At 52.5% G+C, this 12374-nt stretch overlaps 1 non-coding gene across 1 annotated transcript; it reads left to right on the top strand.

Annotated features, from left to right (window-relative positions):
- The first annotated feature begins 9141 nt into the window (after nt 1-9141).
- On the top strand, nt 9142-9214 carry TRNAG-UCC (transfer RNA glycine (anticodon UCC)). The gene has a single exon. It is a non-coding gene; the product is annotated as a tRNA-Gly (tRNA).
- The last annotated feature ends 3160 nt before the right edge of the window (nt 9215-12374 follow it).

Raw genomic sequence — 12374 nt, 5'->3', positions numbered from 1 at the left:
CTCAACTGCTGAAGCCTCAGTTTCCTCATCTGTAAAATGAGGCTAATGATAGTCCCTTCCTTAAGGGATTGTTAAGAGACTTAAAGGAAACGATGAATGTTAAGTTCTGATCTCCGTGCCTTGCTGCCACACTGAAAGCGCTCAATAAATGCTCACTTGCCTTTTTCTTTTACCCTCCCAGGGAGCGTTCATTAATTCCCTCCACATTTGCCAACGTCCACTGTGACAGATCCAGAGATAGTCATTCTGTCCTGAGTGCCCTACCTGTATTATCTCATCTAAGTTAGATCCTGTCAGCCTAGTTCACAGATGATAAAACTGAGGCTCAGAGAGTAGTAACCCATGCCATTAATACACAGAGCATAAGTAGTTCCTTCCTTCCAGTAACTTCCAACTTGGGGGGTGGGTCAGGGTGCAGGGGGCCAGAAGCAGCCAGTAACAATGCATTGGATAAGCGTTGTAGCACAATTAACAGGAAAAAAAGTTGCTGGAAACACTGAAGAAAGATTGAATAGTTCCCAGAGGAGGTGACTCCAACTGGATCTTGAAGAATGAGTCTAAGATATATGAGATAGCCGAGCAAGCAAGAGCATTCCAGGCAGAGAGGAGAAGAGCATCCTCAAAGACTGGGGGTGGGGGAGTGGCAGGAAGCATGAGGCAGCTTCAGGAGTGATGTGTGGTCCCCAGGGCTGGACCACCAGGTGCAGGAATAGTGAGATGTGAGCGGGGAAGGCTGGTTAGAGGCCAGCTGGGAAAATACCTTGAAGGCCAAGCCAAGAAACGATGCTTTGGTCAACTTGACCATGTCTCCTGAAGTCCACGAGGGATGTGGGGCATTGGGACTCTCATCCATGTAGAAGCCCTGGTAACTTGCGGACCCCTGAGAAGACGTGATCCTCTCCCTCACCCAATTGTGTGCCCAATTCTCACATACAGAATCCCAACAGTTCTCAGGTTGGTATTGGCCATCACCATCGTAGAGAGGGTAACTGAGATCCAAATCCAGAGAAGTAAAGTGACCAGCTCAAGTTCACCCAGCTGGTGGGGACAGAGCTGAAACAACTCAAGACCTCTGATTCCAAGACTCTTTTCCTTCCACATGTGCACCTTGCATTGTCAGACTCTGTCCCTGCCAAGAAAATTATAGACAGGTTGCACGTCCAGAGGGACAGAGTCACAAAGACCCTTGAACATTTTGTCCAAACCCCATATGTGGAGAATGATTTCTTGAGGAAAGTTAAAGAGCTTGCCAGAAATAAACGCTATTCATCCAGATGCACCTTCTGAGCCTCTGGCTCTTCTGTTTTCCAGCTGTGTGACTTTGGACAAGTGTTTTACCTTCTCTGTGCCCCTATTTTCTTCTCCATAAATTGCACACACTAGAACACCTACTCCATAGGGTTGCAGGTGAGGATAAAATACAGAAATAACCCTTGGCACTGAGTATTTCCCACCCCAGGCACTACTCAAAGCCCTTCATGTGAATGACCTCTTTTACTCCTTCATCAGCCCAGTGAAGTAGCCCTCATTTTATTGGTCAGAGAATGGAGCACAGAGAGGCTAAGTAACTTGCCCAAGATCAAACACCTAAGAAGTGGAGATGCCAAGATTTAACAGGGGCACTCTGACCCCCGGAACCTACACCATCTGCAGCACGTACAGTGCCTGACCCACAGGAAGCCCTGGACACGTGGTCTGGATGTATCTGATGTCACCAGCTTGCCCTGGGAGAGCTTTTCCTTGGCTCACCGCCACATTCTACAGCCTGTGGGAGTCCTCAAGCCTCCCTGTGATTTCTGCTAATCCTAGGAATGGGGCTGGAGGGCTAGGGAATGCCCCCCTAGATCCCCTCTGCTTCCAGCTCCTGCACCCTCACCAGCCTACTCCACTGAGCTCTGAGCCAACTCAGGAGTGAAATACGTAAGCCCAGACCCTCCTCTGGGTTCCACAAGGTGCCCATCACGTCGTGTATTTTGTGAGCTTTGTACCCTCCTGTGATGGTCTGGGGTCACAGACAAGGGTCTTGTGGCTGACACAGTGTTTGCCCATCGGCCTCATTGATTCTCACCAACTTCCCGCACAAGCTCCGTTTCCCCTCCCTATATTACGCAGACAGCACAGCCACCCCAGCTCCAGGCTCTAACTGGGCACACCCAACTCTATCAAGGAGCTCCGAAAACAAAGAGCCTTCCCTCTCCCATGTCTGCCGCCCTTTCAAGGCACAGGGAAAAATGAACAGGAAAAAAAATCCCTTTTATTGTCATCATCTCTGTCACCATCTGCAGCATGGGATAAAAGAGCATTCAGGGTCATGAGCAAGAATTGATGCATAATTGGCTAAGAATTTTAGAACCAGGGATATTAATGACAATGACAATGATGGTAAAAGACGATGACAGTGCCCTACATGGCTCTTGCCGCATGCCAGACACCGTTCTAAGCTCTGTACGTAATTACTAGTACAGGTAGAAGCCCTGGAGGGTGGACTCAATGCTTACTGTGTTTAGTGCTTTATTTAAGTGCCTTGTTTATTTTAAGCAGGTACCTCATTAGCTCCATTTTACGGATGAGGAACCCAGTGCTCACAGTTGCGGGGGAGGTGCTAGATCAGGGATGCAGAGCTTACAAGGGCCTGGACCATTTCACACGCACCCCACCATTGATTCTGGGCAGAACAAGGACAGCTCAGATTCTGAGTGGAGTTTCTGGGGATGTGGGGAGGAGAGGAAAGCAGTCGGTGGGAAGGGGAGGCATTTCAGACAGATGGCGTAGCTGAGCAGCAAGGCGGAGGTGGGGCTGCGGCCACGGTCCAAGCCCGGGTCTGCGTCTCTGGATGTCCCAACGCGTGTGCGTCTGCACGTGGATGTGGGCACTCACCAGAGAAGTGGGCAGCCAACACCGAGCGCACAGGTCAGGAACTAACCTCCCACCTCCTGCTTCAGGCAGCTCAGAGAGCCGGCTGCTGTCATAGAGGGCAGCTGAGAGCTGCATCCGTCAGCTGGCCATCATGACCGCCCACCCCTGGGTCACGAATCAGCAGCTCCACTTACCTCCTGCCAGCCAGTGCGCTCAGACCAGTTCTGTCACTGGCCGCTGAGCCTTTGAAAAATGTAACCCTGTCAGCCCTCACTTGGAAGCAAGAGGGTTCACGCTTCAGTGCGTGCACAGGGGGGCTACCAGCATGCCCACACACCCATGCCAGCGCACAGTGCAGGCACGTGTGTACCCTCAGACATGTTCCTGGCTGGGTGCACGGTGCAGACACACGGATGCTCCCAGCCATGCACACAGAGCATAACTCCTGCAGGTGTGCACATGTGGCCATGTGCCCACACACCATGCATGTACTAGGGGCACACTCACATGTGCACTCACATTTGCACACAAGACATGTGTGCCTTCCATAGCTGTGTTCTCTTGCTTGCATGTATGTGTGTGTTCACTGATGCCCTTTCAGAAACCAACACATTTCCCCATTCAGGCGTGCATGCATACATGTTCATGAACATCTGTGTGTCCCCAGACACTCCCAGGCAGGTATGTGGTACACGAATGTGTGTCCCCTCAGATGCACCCGGGCATGTGAACTCATAGGTCCATATAATACGTGTGCATGCACAGGAAAGCCTCAGGAACTGTCGGCCCTGGCACATGGTGCACGTATGGAGCTAAATTCAACTCCGTGATGCCCAGAGATGTGTATGCACATATGAGCACATAGGCCTGCGTGTACTTAATATACACGGTCACTTAGGAGCATCTAAACACTTAGAGGCATCCTCTAGTAAGCGCTCCGATCAACACCAGGGACACATTCACACGCAATGACATTTACCCCCACATGCCTGCCTACACGCGTGCGCCTCCACTTCCGCACCACGTGTCCTCAGGCACCTAACCACCTCTGTCCACGTGCACCATCAGGCTGACCCACAGCCACGCCACATGCGTCTGACTCCACACCCAAGCATGCACCCAGATAGACACGTGCCTCCAAAGCCCACCTCCCACATGGGTGCGGGGTCAGAGCTCTGGCACGCGGGTGCACACTCAGCCCCTCTGGGAAGCAGCCCGGCCCGGCCCCAGATTGTCAGGTGTGCTGGGGACAGCAGGAACGGTGCCCACACACAGAAATCGCCACTCACGCAGAATCGCATCTGCCTCAAACTTCTCATCTGCTGTGCAAATGATGATTAAATGTTATTGTGCAAGAGAAAACGGCAAGGAGGGATTCATTAGCTTTATTGTCAGAAAGGACTCCGTGGGCTCCAGCTCCCGTCTCCAAGGCTGGCTTAACCCACTGTGTGCTGGGGGCATTGCACTCTGATGTGGGCTCCTAAAGAATGAAGACCCAGGAGACAGAGAACCCAGTGCTGGCTCCACATGAGCCAGCTGGGTGCAGAGAGCCAGTGCTCTCTGAGGACCTATGAGTTCATATGCCCGGGTACATCTGAGGGAGAGAGTCATGAGTCCAGGCGGCCGCTGTAACCTTGCCCTTCACTTGCTGGGTAGCCTTGAACTTGTCATTTCATTCGTCAAATAATCTCACACCCCAGCCAGGTCCCAGGAGTATAGAGATGGACAGAGGCCATGGTCCCTCCTGGATGCATGGGGCTTCTCAGATAGACAAGGGCATTCCAGGCTGACAAAACAACTCAAACAGAGGCTTGAAGCCTGGGAGACACAGTGGCAGTGCCTGGCTTGTCCAGGAAACACTGGGCTTGGACAGGTCAGTTGGAGGACAGATTATAAAGGTACCAGTAAATCCCTCCAAAGAGTTTGAGCCTTTTCTCAAAAACAATGGAGAGTCATGAAAGGTGTACAGAAAGAGTTGACAGATAAACTACAGGGTGTCCAGTTGTATTTGAATTTCAGATAAAGAATAAATTGTTGTTTTAGCATTAGTATCTCCTAAATATTACACGGGCCACACTTATATTAAAACAGGTATCATTATTTATCTGAAACTCACATCTTTAACTGGGAATCCTATATTTTTCTTTGTCAAATATGGCAACTCTATGTCTGGATTTGTATTTTAGAAGGATTACCCTACCTTGCTGTGTCCAGGGTAGATTAGAGGGTGAGAAAAGAGAGAGGGAAACCAGTGAAGAGGTGAGGAACTCCCATTTTTACCTTCGTCTTTAGTCAGAAAACCCCAGTTTTTGGCTAGGCACTTGACCCCCTAATACAGGGACCACATTTCCCAATCTCCATTATAACTATGTATTACACAGACTGAGTCCTCGTCAACAATCTAAGCAGAATTGTTAAGTAGAAGCTTCTGGGAACACTTCCTTAAAAGACTGTTGACCCATACCTTTAGCCTCTTTTTCCTGCTCCTTTCTCCTTTCTGCTGGATGAACACAGCTGAGATGGCTGGCACTTAAGCAGTCATCTTGGACCATGAAGACAAATGCTGACCCTATGGATGCCAGACAGTGGACTGGACAGAAAGTTGGTTCCTTTCAGCTTCATGGAGCCATCATACCAGCCCTGAACTGCCCAATTCACACTTTGATTACATGAGAGAGAAATGAACTTCCAACTTGCTGAAGTTACTATTATTTTGGTTTTCTGTTCCAAGCATCCAAGCTTAATTCTAAGCCAATACAAGAAATTAATACAGGGACTTCTCTGGTGGTCCAGTGGTTAAGAATCCACCTTGCAATGCAGAGGATGTGGGTTCAATCCCTGGTCAGGGAACCAAAAGCCCACGTGCCATATGCCAAGGAGCAATTAAGCCCACACACTGCAACTACGAGGTCCGTGCACCAAAGCTAGAGTCCAAAGATCCCGCATGCCGCAACTAAGACTCAACACAGCCAAATAAATAAATGCATTTTTTAAATAAAAGTTAATACAGGAATCTCAGAGAGAGAGAAGCTGAAGCTTAAACTGGGTCAGCAACAGTGGATTTGAGAAATATTTAAGAGGAAGACCCAGTGGGAGTCAGCAGTTGACTGGATGTGGGCATGGCGGGGAGAGCAGGTCAAAGGCTTCAGGCTTGAGCGGCAAGGACAGAGAAGCTGGTAATGAGCCAGGGAACCCAGGAGACGCCCTGGATCAAGGATCACAGAAAGTCAGTTTGGCTCCAGGCATGTTGAGTTTGAAAGCCCTGCGGGCCATGTGCGCAAGACACGGAAATTCCGGACTGGAGCTCGGGAAAGAGGAGGGGCTGACAAGAGCTCTGCTGTCACCCTGGTCTGCAGAATCGCTCAAGTCGCAAGAGCTAGAGAGAGGGGGGTGCTCAGAGGGTCAAGGGTGAACAGTGAGGAAGCATTAGAGGTAGGTGGAGAGAGAGGAGCCACTTGAGCCTCAGTTTCTCCAGCTGTAAAATGGGAGCAGGGGAGAGGGTTGATCTAGCTGGTACCAAAGTTCCTTCCTGATCTGACGTTCAAGAATTAAGGCGTCGTCTTAGACCACTTATTTCTCCTACCTGGGTTTGGTTTTCCTTCTGGAAAATGGGGCTAAAATAGTCCTGTCTCGTGGGGTTTTGGAGGGTCTGGTGACCCAGACCTGCACCTAGCTCAGCCCCAGTAAGAGCAGGAGCTGTCCTGGTGGCTCAGAAAGTACAGCATCTGCCTGCAATGTGGGAGAACCGTGTTCGATCCCTGGGTTGGGAAGATCCCCTAGAGAAGGAAATGGCAACCCACTCCAGTACTCTTGCCTGGAAAATTCCATGGACAGAGGAGCCTGGTAGGCTACAGTCCATGGGGTCACAAAGAGTCGGACACGACTGAGCGACTTCACTTTCAAGAGCAGGACCCGGACGCGGACGCTTGGTCTGGGGGAAGGAGCGGCACAGATGTCTCTTTCTCAGTCCAAGCCCAGAAAGAGGCTGAAAGCCTGGGGCCCCTCGCTGAGTCTTTCAGTGGGCACCTGCTGTATGCAGAACACAGAGCCAGATGGGAGGAGCAGGAAGTAGGTAGAGAAAGATACGCTTGGGCTCAGAAAGGTGATAAAGCCCAGGCTTATCTGGAGAGTGTGGAGGAAGCTGAGATCTGGGGACAGGGGAGGGGTGGGGGAAGGGGCAGAGGTGGGGTTGTCTAGCCCAGGGGAGGGGCTGCTGGCCTGAGACCTTGAGGGCACTGTGCTTAGCGCTGGGGGAGCCTAGGGCAGGGCGAAGATGTGGGCAGCCTGCTGATCACAGCACAGGAGGCTGCGAGATGGGTCTGCAGGAAGCAGAGGAGCTCGGAGAAGCACTTTTAAGCCTTCACATCCCCAGAACAGTTTGCTAGGGCTGCCGTAACAAAGCGCTAGAAGCTGAGCAGTTTAAGCAACAGAAATTTATTATCTCGCAGTGCCAGAGGCCGGATGTCAAACATCCAGGTGTCCATGGAGTTGGTTCCTAGTGTGTGGTATGTGGGCCTAGGTAAGGCTTATATATGTGAGGCTCTGGGAGAGGAGGGTCTGTGACAGCCAGGCCGCTCTCCTTGGCTCGTAGACAGATGTCTTCTCCCCGCAGTGTATGTCTGTCCCTGTCCAAAGTCTTCCTTTTCTCTAAGGACACCAGTCATGCTGGAGTAGGGGGTCCACCTGACTCCAAGATAACCCCCTCTTAGCAAATCACATCTGCAATGACTCTTTTTCCAAATAAGGTGACGTGCTGAAGTTCTGCGGGTTAGGACCTCAAAACGTGGATTCCAGGAAGACACGATTCATCCCCCAGGCCAGGCTCAGCACCAGCTGTCACCAGAGACACCAGGCTCACCGAGCTCTTTAACTGGGGGTGTGCGGGGCCTCCGCCCTGGGTGCATGCTTGTACAGTCTGAGGGAGAAGACCTTGGGGTCCTGACCACCAGCTGGGACGGGGTGAGGATGGGGCACGGTCTTCTCTCTTCCTCTTCCTTCTTGCCGATCAGTTCGCTTGGAACGTCACATTTAACCTTAAACATACACAGACGCACACACAAATGTACCCACTCGGGCTTCCCAGGTGTCTCAGTGGTAAACAATCCACCCGCCGATGCAGGAGACACAAGCTCGACCCCTGGGTCTGGAGGATCCCCTGGAGGAGGAGACGGCAACCCTCTCCAGGATTCTGTGAGAGCCAGGCCGTTCTCTTTGGCTCGTAGACAGCCATAGACAGAGGAGCTTGGCAAGCTATGGTCCAGGGGGTCACACACAGTCAGACACGACTTAGCGACTAAAACAAAAACACACGCTCACAAACTCCACCCAGAGAAAACCCCAGAGACCCTCCCGTATACCTGAAGGCACATACAAAGGCAGTCGGGCAGAACCTGCACACGCAAAGAGTCACAGAAGAACACACACATGCTCAGATGCACAGAGACCACAACTCATACACACCCCCAGGCGTGTGCTAGCAGACTCACACCGGGACGGTGACGGCAACGCTGATGGACGCCCAGGGCACGTCGATGCCTCCAGTCCCACACGACGCGGGTCTGCCTGGGCATTCTCACGGGCCCTTGTGGCCACACATAAAGATCACAAAACACAGGACGGCACGCACACACACGGGGCCCATCTGCATACACAGGACGCTTTAATCCTGGCACGCACACGCCATCCCTCCGGCCTCACAGCTCAGCATCCACTCCCCGGTAATTGGAGACGATTGAAGCCCCCTCCTGCCCAGCCAATCACAGGCTCCACAGAGCACATGGCCATCAGAATGCCCCACCACGGGGGCAGCGAGGCAGAGAGGGGCTCCTGACTCCTGTTTCCCCGTCCTCCTTTGTGGATGAGATGAGATTTACTAACCTAGACACGTGCATGCGCGCACGCGCACACACCTGGTGAAGTCTTGAGACTGTATACACACAGTTGTGGATACACAGAAATACACAGTTGCAGGCACACACCACACACGGGTGAGGCAGATAGAGCCACAGGAAGACAGATGACGCAGTGGGTATTAAGGCACCGTGAGAAGGATGATGTCTGTATGGACAGACGCACAGTCTGGTGGGCAGTGTGAACGTGTGTGCATCTTCCAGGAGCTCTAAACTACTGCATGTGCACACACTGATCTACGGGGATACCTTGAGATGGAGGACTCGTAGACAGCGCTGTACACAGACCTCCATGGGGCTCAGTGAACACCTTCCTGGGGTCTGGGCATGTGCACAGCGACACAGTGACAATAAGAAGGTGCACAGCACAGGGACTTCCCTGCTGGTCCAGTGGTTAAGACTCTGCGCTTCCACTGCAGGAGGCACGGGTTCAATCCCCGAGTGGGGAACTAAGATCCCACACGCTACACAGTGCAGCCAAAAAAAGAGAGAGGTACGTAGCACAGAAACTCAGGAACAGGTGTACCCACTCATGCACACGCACACACAACACACACGGCCTCACGAGCCCATGGCATGTCCCTCCGAGGCCCACGGTCCACGTCTGCTGAGCCCAGAGATGGCCTGCCTCCCTCCCCGGCCAGGCTGACTTCCCAGGAGGTGGGGGGCTGGGACCCCACCTGTCAGCCTGCGGTCTGTCACTGCATCGCGGCCGGTGCGCTGACATTCAGAGCCCAGCGCGGCGACGATCGCATTTAGCTGTAATGTACCACAGATTGCACTGACATTTGGAAAATATTCCACCTCGGGACCCATTCAACTTCAAACTTTTTTCCTGGAAGAGGAGAGAAATGGCAGAGAAGGGGGCAGCGAGGGCCTGTCATGCTCTGAAAGGGGCTACTTCCTAGCCCAGACCAGGGGCTGGGGCTGACTCACAGCCCCCTCCTCCCAGAGACCCAGGCCACTGGCTGCTGCTTCTGCACCCACCTGTGGACAGGGGGAAGGAGAGAAGGAACAGAGGTCCCCACGGCAGAGACAAGGTTCCGGATCACCCAGCACATCTTCACAGAGGCTCTGCCGGGAGTCCTGCCGTCAAGAGTGACCTGGCGATACCTACCTGCCATCAGTGGAGCACCTACTAAAGCCCCAGGCCATGTTCTAAGCACATTACATACATGACCTCATTTGCAACTGTACCAACCTTGTGAGGTACGAACTGTCATCTTCCCATTTGAATGATGAGGACCCGAAGCTCAGGGAGTGATGAGATTTGCCCAAGGTCACACAGCCTTCCAGGGAAGGCTGGTTCGGAGACTCAAGCCCCAATCTGTCTGCTCTTTCCCCACTGCATGTGGTGAACTTGCAAGATGTGCCGTCGAGTCAGGAAGCCGGCGGATCCTCCCCAGGCCCTCTTGCTGCCTCTCCTTGTCTCTTTTTTCCTTTCTCCTCCCCTTCCTCTCTCTCTCTCTCTGTTTCCTTCCTCTGCTCTTGCATCCCCTCTCTCTAAGCAGAACGAGTGTCCCCAGAAGGATGGCACAGTCTGGGACGGCTTCCTGGCAGGGCAGAGGAGGTCGGAGCTGCACCTGGAGATGCAGGGGAGTGGATGGGCGGGACGGACATCTGCAGAACCGATGAGCAAGCCCTGCTCGCAGAAAAGTCTCTGAAAGTCACTGCCTTTTGGTGGCTGGAATATTTGGGTCTTTCCTATGCGACAGCTGCATTGAGCCAGGGCTTGGATGGGGGAGACTGGCCTGGGGTGGTCCAGCCCTTTCTGAGGTTGTGCCCAGACTGGGATCCAGGCAACAAGGCCATCTGAGTAAACGAACAGCAGCCAGAGATGTGCCTACTTCTCCCCTAAAGAGGAGCCAGCAGGAGCCCCTGCTGAAGTGACCTGGGCAGTCATGGTGAACGTACAGGCAGAGTGGTGGGCAAAAGATATTTTGAAGGAGGGTTAAAAATGACATGGTCCCAACTAGCCTAAAAAGAGAAATAAGAAGTAGGAAGACTGTCTGGTCCTCTGATGAGCTGATTAATCTCCTTAAATAACTTGCAGTCCAACTTCCCAAAAGGCAAAAGAAAGTTAGGTTAATCTACTCTAAATGATCCGTGAGCTTCTCAGGGGTGGTAATCAATACACACACATTCACTCCTCTCTCTCTTTCTCTCCTCATAAGTAATTCTCAGTAATTGCAAGAAAGAGGTGTTTGGGGTGGAAAATGACATTCTAACCACAGAGAGAATTCCCAGCAAGGGGATCAATAGGCCACCAGTTGGGAGGCGGGTTTTGCAGCTCAGTAAAGGCCAGGAGAGGGCCACCATCACATCACACTGGGAGCCGCAGGGTCATCCCGAGGTCTTTCTGCCTGCAGGAGCTTTAATTGATTGGGGAAAAGGAGACTGAACGCGGAGGGTGAGTGAGATCTGCAGGAGAAGGAAAGATCGGCTCCTCCCAGAGCCCGTCACTGATGTCTTTGAGAGCATGACTACTGCTCAGCGCCAGTGCCCACCCTGGATGCCAAAGGAGCACCATCAGTGTCCGTTACCAATATCCTCGGGAGCACGTCATCAGTGCTTATCACCAACACCCTGCAGACACCAGCAGGGCTTGCCTGCGATGACTTGGTGGCATTGCTTATCACCAACACCCTGCAGACGCCAGCAGGGCTCACCTGCGATGACTTGGTGGCGTTATCAACGTTCACCAGCAGCACTCTTGCAGATCCATCACCTGTATTCTCAGGAGTACCCATCCGTATCCATCCGCGAAGCCCTCTCTTGGTACCCTCGTTGATGCCCTCGAGCATCAGGAATGTGTCGTTTTTGTTCATCACTCTGTCTCCATTGGGCTTCCCAGGTGGTGCTCGTTCGTGGCAAAGAATCCGCCTGCCAGTGCAGGAGGCATAAGAGATATGGGTTTGATCCCTAGGTAGAGAAGCTCCCCTGGAGGAGGGCATGGCAACCCACTCCAGTATTCTTGCCTGGAGAATCCCATGGACAGAGGAGCCTGGCGGGCTGCTGTCCACAGGGTCGCAAAGAGTCGGACAGGGCTGAAGCGACTCAGCAGGCATGCATGCACGTATCTCCACTAACCACAGAACCTGGCACATCATAGGAACTCAATATCATCATCTGAATAGATGAATAAGTGAGTGACTATTCTTAGGAAGGAGAGCAATGTCTTTTTCCTCTTCACCTCCTTACTGCCCTATCCTTAGGACCTTACCCACTGCCTAGCCAAGGAGAGAGCTCTGTAACTACCTGTTGGATAGATGACTCAGGGGGTTGATGAATGGATAGATGGATGAATGGGTGGGTGGGTAGATAGTAGATGGGTGGATGGATGATGGGTGCATGGATGGAATAAAGAAAGGGTGACCCTGGGAGCACAGTCATTGCCATTTGTAATTCCAGACATACAGCCACCAAGATCAGAGTTCAGCATAAAGTCATCCCAAGAGAGAAGGAATTACTGCCTGCTGCCCCACCCCTGGTGGGTCTGGGCCCTCCCTGATGGCTTCACCTGATTCCCTCCATGGCTGTGGGGATGCAGATGGCAAAGGCAGGAAGAATCTCTCACCTCCTGCCCCTCGTCTCCCCTCTTCCTCTCTC

Source organism: Bos taurus, chromosome 13 (genome assembly GCF_002263795.3).
Source record: "Bos taurus isolate L1 Dominette 01449 registration number 42190680 breed Hereford chromosome 13, ARS-UCD2.0, whole genome shotgun sequence".
In the NCBI taxonomy this organism is placed as follows: domain Eukaryota; kingdom Metazoa; phylum Chordata; class Mammalia; order Artiodactyla; family Bovidae; genus Bos; species Bos taurus.
The sequence above is the reverse complement of the archived record's forward strand: the minus strand, read 5'-3'. Positions and strand labels throughout refer to the sequence as shown.